Below are 12,867 nucleotides of genomic sequence, written 5' to 3' on the forward strand. Positions count from 1 at the left end.
AAGACAGAAGTTCTGCTAATCAGAGGAAAGAGGATAACTTTACCAATCATGTTAAACTCCAACCCACCCAGAGTAAAAGTTGGTGATTCAGAATGCACACAAAATCAGGCTCCAATGCAGTCTGCCATGCTGCTCCTATACTCCGGAACTCTCTGCCATTTAGTCAGGGATGCCCTATTTTTAGAGATTTTTTTTTTTTAAAAGACTTAAAACTCACCTTTTCTCAAGCATTTAGTTAATTCACTTTTATTGTTCCACATTAATGTCCAATTATCGAACTAGATTAATATATATGTTTACCCCTGTAAATCACTTAGAGTCCCACTGAGAGAAAAACAGAAAATAAATGCCTGTTGTTGTTGCATTATAAGGGTATGTGAACATGAATGTCTATGTATCAGGGTATGTGAGCATGAATGTGTATGTGAAAGCCTTTGTACAAGATTGAATGTGTAAGTGTTTGTTAGCATAGATGTGTTTGTGTAAGTGGTGTCAGATGGAGTGTGTTAGCATAAGTGTGTAAGTCTTTGCATGTTAGCATGGATGTGTATGTTTTATGTTTGTGTGTGAGCATGAATATGTGAGAGGGAGTGTGTGTGTGTGTGTGTTAGAATGAGTGTGTTAGTGAGAATAAGTATGTGTGTTTGCATGGGTTTTTTTAATACCTGTTTTCTGGCATCTTCTTGAGTGTCAAGGTCTGGAGCAAGTAACACAGTAACCTTATGGGTCTTCAGCTGATGTGAATCAGTCTTTTGCTCCATTGAGAGTGAGTGGAAACTGCGACTGCTTGTAGTGTTCCGAGTGTTATTACCACTTTTAAAGACATATTGCACTATATTTCTTTTGTATTTTCATGTTTTAGCTAGAGCATCTTTGTGACCCTGAATATAAAGGTTCTATTTATTATACACATTTTAGTTGTATTGAGCGCATAACCTGTTTGTTTTTTTTGTTTTATATTCGTCATCAGCAACACAAATAATATATGTCCCTCTGAAGAGAGAGTGTTTCATGCCATAAAAATGCAAAGCTAGCATTTAATAATAATATAAAGTACATTTATGACCACTATGCATCATTACTTGTTTTGTAACATAGTTTGATGCATTAAATTGAAAACCAGAAGAGAGCAAGTCCACCTGCAACAGTGCTTATAAAGCATGGGACAAGCATGTGCATTATGTAAGTTAAACACAAAAGGATCGATTCACTAAAGGGAGAATTGTGGTTTCAGCTACTCGCCTTCACATCATGAAGTGCCTGTTTGCTGCAAGTAGAGCTTGGGTGGTTCTGTGTTTTATATTCTTTATGCATTGTTAAAGTGGAAAGGTTTCTTCAAAAGTCTCAATTCTGCTAAATTATGCAGAATGCATGGCCAGCTCAACTCTTTTTTGCTAGTGAAACTTACCAGTGTTGGCACTTAATATTGAACTCTCCCTTTTAATGAATAAACCATATGGATATAATTTGATTTACTTATTTCAGCAACATTGTTTTGTCAAGGAATGTTTCCAGAACATGCATTTTCCCTTAGTAACAACAATACGTTGGTATTGAAATTATGAAAACATAGTAACCTTGGCCACTCCATCTGTTTTCCAACCTCCATCATCCTCATTTAACAAAATTTAAACTAAAGAGAAAGGATCAACAGCTGTAGAACTGTTTAAAGAATAAAACAGCACAATACTTTTGAAAACCTGTTTTTAATGTGATACTAGTAACACATATTTGGTGGGTGTTTTCCGTTAAACAAAGTTACATGGTGTCAAGAAAGCCTCAGTTACCTTGGCATCAAGATTTAATAAGGCTCCAAGTCTTAGCCCAAGGATGGCACTCCTTAGATGCACTAGCATTTTAGTGCCATCTAATGGACAAATAGCCCAAATTTGATACCTTGGTGTTAAACCATTTGACTAACCTCACCTCTTACATTTAGTCCACTGGTATAAGGACTCTCGTAAGGGAGCACTGGTTAGGGATGGCTGGATGAAGTAGTATCGAAGTACAGACAAGGGGCAGAGAACGAAGTCAGGACCATCCAAAGGGACTGGGTAGGCAGCAAACAAGCAACAACAGGTAAACAGACAGAGGTCAGGGCTGGCAGAGTTCATGCGATAAATAAGTAAACAGAACGGGATCAGGCAAAGCAGCAGGCAAAGGAGAATCAGGAGCAAGCCGAGGTCGGAGCAAACAGAAAATCAGGAATAGTCGGGAGGCAAGCCACAGGTCAGAACCAGGGAATCCACACAGAAGAGCTTAAGCAAGGGAATGGGAACAGAGGAACACACTGTAGCTTGGAGAACAATCAAGCATTGAGGTTTGAGAGAGGAGGGTTTATATAGTGAGTGCTGACTGGTAGTTACTGAACAGCCCCTTAGCCCAACTTTCCTCCTCTTTTGGTGGGACCAGCCTCCTTTCAGGTGATTTGGGTACCTTGGCACGCCCCCTGGCTGTGTTTACATAGTACCATGATCAAATTACCTTGAAAACGTCCCACATTAATCATGCAAGTCTGGGGATGTGGCCAAGCGTGGCCTAGCACGGCGTTCTAGCGGCAAACCGAAGGTCTGGAGGGCCTGGTACAAGGTAAGGGACCCCTGAGATGGCAGCATAGATGGCTAGGGGCCTGACAACTGGTGTAACTAGAGGGGTCACAGCCAGGGGGCCTGGTGCAACCCCTTCTTCCTGTCTCCTGGGACCGGTTCAAAATTGTTTAGAAAGGGCCCTTCCGACCGGGACCACACGGATCCAGGTTGGAAGGGCCCTTCCTAAACTATTTTGAACAGGCACGGGAGACAGGAGCGTATCCGGGGTCATGTTAAATCATGCGACCCCCGGTGAAACAGAGGCTGCTTGCACAGTGTGTGAGCAGCCGGATAGCAAGCTGCAGGGGTGGGAGAGAGGTGGGATGTATGTATGTATATCTGTTTGCGCGTCTGTATATATATATATATATATATATATATATATATGTGTGTGTAAGCATGAGTATGTACTTTTGTGTGTGTGAGCATGGATGCGTACTTGTGTGCATGGATGCGTACATTTGCCCAAAGGAAACGTCAAGGCCAGGAGGGAATTGAGGGTTAAACAAAATGGTGCTCATTGGGGATGGAAATGTTGTAAGCTTATATTTTTTAGCTACTTGCAAGCCTTTTTGGCATTCCTTGATGAGGTAAAGTGGGAAGGGACTGTGTGTAGGAGAAGTAACCAAAAAGTGGTCTGATTGATAGTTATAGCTGTGATTGAGGGATACAACCACCAGCATTTGCAAGGGGGGGCTCTTTCTCCTTCTCTTTATATAAGCAATCCTTGTAAATAAAAATACATAGCCTTATACACAGTGACTGGAACACACACACAATATTTCACAATATTGCCTGTAGTCTGGCGGCTACAACGTAAAGAAATTAACCTTCACCAGCACCGCAATTAAGAACATTAATATAATAACTGTTACAAACGTATGCAAAATCCATACACTGAAATAACAGGATCCACGGTCTGTTATTATTTCTCCTTTGCTGGAAATGCCTTTTGTTGGGATTTGTTTGAATCATTTGTATGCCACCTAGTGTCTCATTTGATATTTACAGACATTAATACACAAATCCGAATGCATGTTACAAACTCTGCTTTCCATTTAGTATCATGACCACTTTTGTCTTTAGACAAAGAATAACACAGACACACAAACATTTGACAGGTGGGTGTCAAATATACAAAGTGCTGCCCTGTAGTAGAGGACGTATGACGTGTGAAAAGGATCCTCTTCTTTGTGCCTATACATCCTACATACTGCAGGGCAGCACTTTACTTGTGCAACCATTCAGACTGCACATATAAATAAGGGGGGACATCAGTCATTTGTACCATGACACATACAGATGTAACATGTAGTTCACCAGCAAAGGTAAAATACTGCAGTATGTGGAATGTATAGACTCACAGAAGGGGATCCATTACCCTGTTATATATCTCACATACTGCAGGCAGCCTTTAAGATATGTTGGTCAGCAACATGTTAAGTCTTCAGTGTGTTTGTTCCCCAAAAAAGTGCCCGATCTGCTCACCCTGGATATAAAGTACCTTCCTTGTAGATGCTACCATGAAACTCTGAATAAATAGTGAATCATAACATATTACATTTTGCAAGCAACCTCTGCCAAATTTTCTCGAAAATAATTAAGTAAATTACCTTTACACAGCTTGCTAATAATCCCAACAATGTTTTGTACCTGTCACCTACTCAATTATAATAAAAAATGCAGTAATTGTATTTTATTTATTTCAAAAAGTTATCTAGTATCCCAACAGAGTAGTCTTTTAAATATTTTTATGGTGATGTCTCATCTCAACGCAACTCGAGATACTTTAACCCCTTAAGGACAATGGGCGGTTCCTAAACCCATTGAAAACAATGCATTTTGAGCCCGCACATGTACAGGCTTTGTCATTAAGGGGTTAAACTTGATTGCTGTTACTGTGATGGCCAAAGGACTTTTAAACAGGGTGATGAAAGTACCAGCACCGGTATAAGTGAAATAACATGGAAATTAAAGTAGTGCTTAAATGCCCATTCCGCAGAATGAAATGGTTTGTGTATTACATTTATTGAAAGAGCTGGTGTAGAAGCTGAACATAGGCTAGATTTAATGTAGTGGTTAAAATAATATAATAGTCGGTTGATGACAGTGCTAATCTGCCCATCATAATGCAGGATGAGTAGCAAGCCTAAACCTAAGTAGACCCTATGATATCTAGTCCCCTAGGCAAACCATGTCTGGTACTCTCGGACATTCAGGCTTGCACACACACACTTAGAATCGAGGATTCTTCCAATGTCATACTCCAAAGATCCTTCTACATTGATAGAATTAGGTTGACTAGAATTTAACTTGAGTAGAATGAAGTGGAAACAAACAGTTTCAACAATGAAAATAAGGACACATTTAATATGAATTGTAACTTGTAGCATACAACAGGATTAACAAAGTTAGAAATAGTAAATGGGCCTATGTACCGGTATTTGTCAGCCAATTCCATAGTTGGGCAGGAAAATCAGATTGCAAGATGTTAATAATTTTGTAAGGAGGTACAGATTGCCTTTTTATTGAGTCTGAGCGTTGATCAAAGTTTGCGTAATTCTATCCATGTAATCCGTAATACTTTGTAGTCTTAGTAACAGAAATATTTAGAGATAGTTCAAAAGGTAAAGGAATAATATCAAGATAAGTAACATAGATAGCAAAAAAAATAGCGTTTTTCTAAATTAATGTTTTGAATTGTTATAGGTGAATTTTGCTTAAATATTCAATATTCTAATGATCTGTAAGAATTATGAAGGGCTGACAGGTTCCTTCTAAGAGGTGTCTCCATTATTGTAAGGCATTTTTGCTCTGTCTCTAACAGTGTAATTGGATTCAGAACACATTTTCATTTCTGGTAGTCTTGCAGTTTATTAATCCCAATAAAGCATAAATTATCTCAATTTTTAAACACGCTATTTGGAACAGATTATAATTTAACACCACAGAGTTTTCTGTTCCATCTTGATCTTCCATTAAGAAAGAAAGCAAATCTTATTCTAGCCATCAATATCATGCTGCCTATTAGCAGAATACTGGAAGAACCAGGAGATTCCTACCTGCAATGAGATTAATGAGAACATTACATAACAATTGATAATTCAGTACATTATGTAAACATTGAACATAATGATTGTTATTCTATTTGTATTTGTCTAACACTTAAAATCAATAAATTATTCAATAAAAAAGAATGCAGCTTGATGTAATTGTGAGGTCTGGGGATTTCTTTAGGACAGAACAGCACCTATCAACCTCTCAGATGCATCAACTTCAACTATATATGTGGTAACTTTGGATTTGGAAAAGAACGAACAGGAGCAGCAATAACAAGATTTTTCAAAATTATTATTATTATTATTATCTTTTATTTATATAGCGCCAAAAGTTTACGCAGCGCTTAATACAATACATAAATTCAAGGGATATGACAAGACGAGAATTGACAGACTAAGACAAACCGATACATTAGGTGGAGAGAGCCCGTCTCGCAAGCTTACAATCTAGAGGGAAATGGGGTGACAAACATAAGGCATAGAGAAAGGGTGAGAGGTAGTGTGGTGGTTGTATCGATGACAAGGAAGTTCTAGCAGCTAAGGTGGAATGCTTCTCTGAAGAAGTGGGTTTTTAGATGTTTCTTGAATGTCGGGAGGGAGGGTGAATGCTGAAGGTTCCTTGGGAGTAGATTCCAGACATATGGGGCAGCTTGAGTGAAATCTTGTAGACGGGAAAAGGAAGAGGTGATAAGTGAGGAGGAGAGTATTTGCTAATGAGGTCAGAAATGTATGGAGGAACAGTATTATGGATGGCCTTATATGTCAGTACCAGGATTTTAAATTTAATTCTAAAGGTAATTGGGAGCCAGTGGAGGGTTTCACAAAGGGGGGAAGCAGAAGAGGAGCGACGTACAAGGAAGATGAGCCTAGCAGCGGCATTTAGGATAGACTGTAGAGGAGAGAGTTGAGACAGTCGAGTGCCAACCAGAAGAGTCTTGCAGTAGTCAAGACGGGAAATGATAAGTGAATGAACCAGACTTTTTGTGGATTCTTGGGTGAGGAATGGGCTGATACGAGAGATATTTTTTAGGTGCAAGCGGCAGGATCTGGTGAGGGACTGAATGTGAGGGATGAAGGAGAGGTTTTAGTCAAGGATGACCCCAAGGCATCGGGCCTGGTTAGTAGGAGAGATAGTCGTGTTGTTAATGGTGATAGAGAATTCAGGTAGTGGAGTGGAGATGGAGGGAGGGAAGATAATGAGTTCAGTTTTAGAAAGATTAAGTTTCAGGTAGCGTTGTGACATCCATGAAGAAATAGCAGACAAGCAATTGGTAATACGGGACATGAGAGATGGAGAGAGATCAGGAGAAGATAGGTAGATTTGGGTATCATTTGCATATAGATGATACTGGAGGCCAAATGAGTTGATTAGTTTGCCAAGAGAGGAAGTATAAAGAGAGAACAGCAGAGGGCCAAAGACTGAACCTTGGGGGACACCAACCGAAAGTGGAAGGGGCGATGATGTCTTGAAGGGGTTTGAAACCAGACTGTAGAGGGCCAAGGAGGGAATTAGAGGAGAGGAAGTTAGTGAGGCGATTGTACACAATCCGTTCAAGCAGCTTAGAGGTAAAAGGAAGCAGAGAGATAGGGCGGGAGTTAGTCAAACAGACGGGATCTGAGGAAGGATTCTTTAGAATGGGTATGATTGGTGCATGCTTCAAGGCAGATGGTACAGTTCCAGATGATAGAGAAGGATTAAATAGGTGGGTAAGTGATGGACCAAGGGATGGAGACTTTGTGAGCGTTTTGAGCATTCCTGGGAACTCTACAGGCTTCACCCGGAGACTCTGGATGATTCGCCTTTATCCATGTCACGAAGGGGAAACTCTTGCAGCACGCCACATCCCTTATCTACTTCTCCATTAAGAATAGCGTGCATCCCGTGATGTCGGCAGGACCACTCACTGACATCAGCGGGACCTCCTACTCGCATCCCGCAACGGGGGACTCCAGGGTAGACAGAGCTAGAAAGTTCTCAGGTATAGTTTTAAGCATCATCATTCCACCTAAATGAAAGCTCAGCTAACTTTAAGTTGGTGAATCACCTAGCAATTACCTGAGCCCCAAGCCAAATAGACAAGGACTTACATGACCCCAACAGTGAGGAGGCTCAAGTGTAGGCAGGAAATATTTGGTACTGAGTGTTATAGGCAAAGCAGAAGTCCTAGGCAGGTAACACAGAAATTCAGTATTAGTCTGCAAAAGTCCAATTCCAGATCCAAGGTTCAAGTCCAAAAAACTAATATTCAAATAAATAGCAGTTTGAGGAGCTAGTATAATGTGACATTTAGTTGTAAAATTGTGTAAAAAAAGGTTGAACCCAAGCACACTCATATACCAGAAATTAAGCAGTAGCAACACAGACCAGGGCATTAACTTGTCCCTTCATCCTCTTCTCATAAGTTACTGTTCCCATTTTTCTTAATTATATCTTTAGAGACATTTGGAACACTTTTGTAATTACAGGCTCTGTAATGGTGAAAAAATTACTTTTAATATCGTACTGCTGCACTTTGCCACAGATCTCAGCTTTCCTGAGATATTCTTAAAGTATCTTAGTCCAAAACAACTAGGCTGGTCAAAAACAGAAAGCACAACCTATAATTGCATTAAATATATCTAGCTAGGCTAAAAGCTTGAAGTTATTCTTTAACTATAATTCACAATGGTCAAAATAAAAACATAAGATAATGATATTTAAATGTTCTCAATTCTCACACACATGCATAACTTAAGACCTTTTTAACTAAATGTAGCATTTGAAACATCATTTCCTATTCTGTTGAATATCCTAGCTCTTCCAGAAATAACCATATAACATGTTGCTTCATTTATCATATTTGTAAAGCTTAAACCTTAAGTAAAACTTCACAAGAACAAAATGGCAGATCCACTAAAGTTTATTTGCATATTAACCCCATTAGGACTGGGTGTTTTTTTATTCCCTAAAGACAGTAGGTTTTTTAAGTCATTTTGAGTATATGCTTCATAGCCCAGCCGGAGGAGCAATCAACCCTTACAAAAAAGTACTGCAGTTTTTCTGAAGTAATACTGCAGTTTTTTGGACATGAAAAAACTGCAATACTGCACTTTTACTGCAGTATTAGGCTAGATTTCCACTTGGTTTTTTTTTGCTAAAAACGCCTATAAAAACGCCAATAGCGCCACCTGGCGTTTTTTAGTGAAAAACGGCTGCAGCCAGATGTTAGCTGTTCTTCAATAGGAAATCGCAAAATGCCATTTCCACTTGGCGTTTTTCTGTTTGGCGTTTTTTCAGTCCTCTTTGGCGTTTTTCTGCTTTTTTGGGCTCTGTGGCAGTTTTTCAAAACTGCAGCATGTTGACACTCTGGCGTTTTTTGCAAGGAAATCTTGGCGTTTTTCTCCAATAGAAGTCTATGGGAGAGAAAAAACGCCATGAAAAAGCCATGTGGGTTTATTGTCTTGGCGTTTTTTATGGCGTTTTTTCCACAGTTACAACGCAGAGGATGGACCCAGTATCTGTGTGTCCTACGAGAAATAGGCTGAAAACAAACAGTTTCACACAAAACAAAGTCCTGGACTGGTTCATATTGAATTTTACACCATTTGGAACAAACATGCCATTACAAACAAACATACGCGACTGGATCCTGCGTGCCAAAAGCAACAGCAAACAATTTGCTCCATCATTTGGGGCCAATCTTCCCAGAGGAGCAGACATTCGAAATAAAGCATGCCTTACAAACCACAGAAAAGAGACAAAAGGGTCTACCAAGTAAATGACATCAGGCGAGGGCAGATACTTGCCATTTATCCTAATCCCTTTTAGCTGGGTGAAACTTCTAACTTGTAAAGGCTGGAAAAACTGCCTAAGGTCAAAAAAAGCAATTTCCACAGAAAGGCTAAAACGCCAGAAAAAACTCCAGAAAAAACGCCAAAACGCAGGTAAATGCAGTGGCAGTTTTCTTGGCAGTTTTCCTGGCGTTTTTCATCAAGAAAAAACCGCCGGACAAAAACCCAAGTGGAAACCTAGCCTTAGGCTAGATTTCCACTTGGTTTTTTTTGCTAAAAACGCCCATAAAAACGCCAATAGCGCCACCTGGCGTTTTTTTGTGAAAAACGGCTGCAGCCAGATGTTAGCTGTTCTTCAATAGGAAATCGCAAAATGCCATTTCCACTTGGCGTTTTTCTGTTTGGCGTTTTTTCAGTCCTCTTTGGCGTTTTTCTGCTTTTTTGGGCTCTGTGGCAGTTTTTCAAAATCGCAGCATGTTGACACTCTGGCGTTTTTTGCAAGAAATCTTGGCGTTTTTCTCCAATAGAAGTCTATGGGCGAGAAAAAACGCCATGAAAAAGCCATGTGGGTTTATTTTCTTGGCGTTTTTTATGGCGTTTTTTCCACAGTTACAATGCAGAGGATGGACCCAGTATCTGTGTGTCCTACGAGAAATAGGCTGAAAACAAACAGTTTCACACAAAACAAAGTCCTGGACTGGTTCATATTGAATTTTACACCATTTGGTACAAACATGCCATTACAAACAAACATACCCAACGCATCAACTGGATCTTGCGTGCCAAAAGCAACAGCAAACAATTTGCACCATCATTTGGGGCCAATCTTCCCAGAGGAGCAGACATTCGGAATAAAGCATGCCTTACAAACCACAGAAAAGAGACAAAAGGGTCTACCAAGTAAATGACATCAGGAGAGGGCAGATACTTGCCATTTATCCTAATCCCTTTTAGCTGGGTGAAACTTCTAACTTGTAAAGCCTGGAAAAACTGCCTAAGGTCAAAAAAAGCAATTTCCACAGAAAGGCTAAAACGCCAGAAAAAACTCCAGAAAAAACGCCAAAACGCAGGTAAATGCAGTGGCAGTTTTCTTGGCGTTTTTCCTGGCGTTTTTCATCAAGAAAAAAACGCAGGACAAAAACCCAAGTGGAAACCTAGCCTTACTGCACATTTACTGCACTTTTTTTTTATATTGCAAACCTACCGTTGTACTTCACTTCCGTACAAAAATAACTGCAGTAAGGCTAGGTTTCCACTTGGGTTTTTGTCCGGCGTTTTTTTCTTGATGAAAAACGCCAGGAAAACTGCCAAGAAAACTGCCGCTGCATTTACCTGCGTTTTGGCGTTTTTTCTGCAGTTTTTTCTGGCGTTTTAGCCTTTCTGTGGAAATTGCTTTTTTTGACCTTAGGCAGTTTTTCCAGCCTTTACAAGTTAGAAGTTTCACCCAGCTAAAAGGGATTAGGATAAATGGCAAGTATCTGCCCTCTCCTGATGTCATTTACTTGGTAGACCCTTTTGTCTCTTTTCTGTGGTTTGTAAGGCATGCTTTATTTCGAATGTCTGCTCCTCTGGGAAGATTGGCCCCAAATGATGGTGCAAATTGTTTGCTGTTGCTTTTGGCACGCAGGATCCGGTCGCGTATGTTTGTTTGTAATGGCATGTTTGTTCCAAATGGTGTAAAATTCAATATGAACCAGTCCAGGACTTTGTTTTGTGTGAAACTGTTTGTTTTCAGCCTATTTCTCGTAGGACACACAGATACTGGGTCCATCCTCTGCATTGTAACTGTGGAAAAAACGCCATAAAAAACGCCAAGGCAATAAACCCACATGGCTTTTTCATGGCGTTTTTTCTCTCCCATAGACTTCTATTGGAGAAAAAAAGCCAAGATTTCTTGCAAAAAACGCCAGAGTGTCAACATGCTGCAGTTTTGAAAAACTGCCACAGAGCCCAAAAAAGCAGAAAAACGCCAAAGAGGACTAAAAAAACGCCAAACAGAAAAACGCCAAGTGGAAATGGCATTTTGCGATTTCCTATTGAATTACAGCTAACATCTGGCTGCATGCGTTTTTCACAAAAAAACGCCAGGTGGCGCTATTGGCGTTTTTATAGGCGTTTTTAGCTAAAAAAACCCAAGTGGAAACCTAGCCTAAGGCTTGGTTTCCATTGGGTTTTTTTTTGCTAAAAACGCCTATGAAAACGCCAATAGCGCCACCTGGCGTTTTTTTGTGAAAAACGCCTGCAGCCAGATGTTAGCTGTAATTCAATAGGAAATCGCAAAATGCCATTTCCACTTGGCGTTTTTCTGTTTGGCGTTTTTTCAGTCCTCTTTGGCGTATTTCTGCTTTTTTGGGCTCTGTGGCAGTTTTTCAAAACTGCAGCATGTTGACACTCTGGCGTTTTTTGCAAGAAATCTTGGCTTTTTTTCTCCAATAGAAGTCTATGGGAGAGAAAAAACGCCATGAAAAAGCCATGTGGGTTTATTGCCTTGGCGTTTATTATGGCGTTTTTTCCACAGTTACAATGCAGAGGATGGACCCAGTATCTGTGTGTCCTACGAGAAATAGGCTGAAAACAAACAGTTTCACACAAAACAAAGTCCTGGACTGGTTCATATTGAATTTTACACCATTTGGAACAAACATGCCATTACAAACAAACATACGCGACCGGATCCTGCGTGCCAAAAGCAACAGCAAACAATTTGCACCATCATTTGGGGCCAATCTTCCCAGAGGAGCAGACATTCGAAATAAAGCATGCCTTACAAACCACAGAAAAGAGACAAAAGGGTCTACCAAGTAAATGACATCAGGAGAGGGCAGATACTTGCCATTTATCCTAATCCCTTTTAGCTGGGTGAAACTTCTAACTTGTAAAGCCTGGAAAAACTGCCTAAGGTCAAAAAAAGCAATTTCCACAGAAAGGCTAAAACGCCAGAAAAAACTGCAGAAAAAACGCCAAAACGCAGGTAAATGCAGTGGCAGTTTTCTTGGCAGTTTTCCTGGCGTTTTTCATCAAGAAAAAAACGCCGGACAAAAACCCAAGTGGAAACCTAGCCTAAGGGAAGAGATCCCAGTAGGGTCTGGAGATCTCCTCCTGGGTCTCTTCTCTCCTCCTGAGACCTTCCGGCGGGTGTCAGCACTAACACCTACCAGAATGGAGTGTTCGATTGTGAGATTGAACATTCGCATAGTAATGGTATACTGGTGCTCGTACAGAGCACTGTTATACCAGATCTCTCAGATGGAAACCAGTGATGCTATTAAACAACATGACCTCCCTGCCGCAGCAAGGAGACGTCGCTGCCAGTGCAAAAAAAGGCTAGCCATGCATATCCGTCTTAATGGTTCATGGTACTGCCTTTGATGACTAATATGTGCGTGTATAGGGGAATAAAAGGGGATAAAGAGTGCAATTAATGTTTTGTCCAATTGGAAAAGCAGCTT

This window comes from Spea bombifrons, chromosome 5 (genome assembly GCF_027358695.1).
Source record: "Spea bombifrons isolate aSpeBom1 chromosome 5, aSpeBom1.2.pri, whole genome shotgun sequence".
In the NCBI taxonomy this organism is placed as follows: domain Eukaryota; kingdom Metazoa; phylum Chordata; class Amphibia; order Anura; family Pelobatidae; genus Spea; species Spea bombifrons.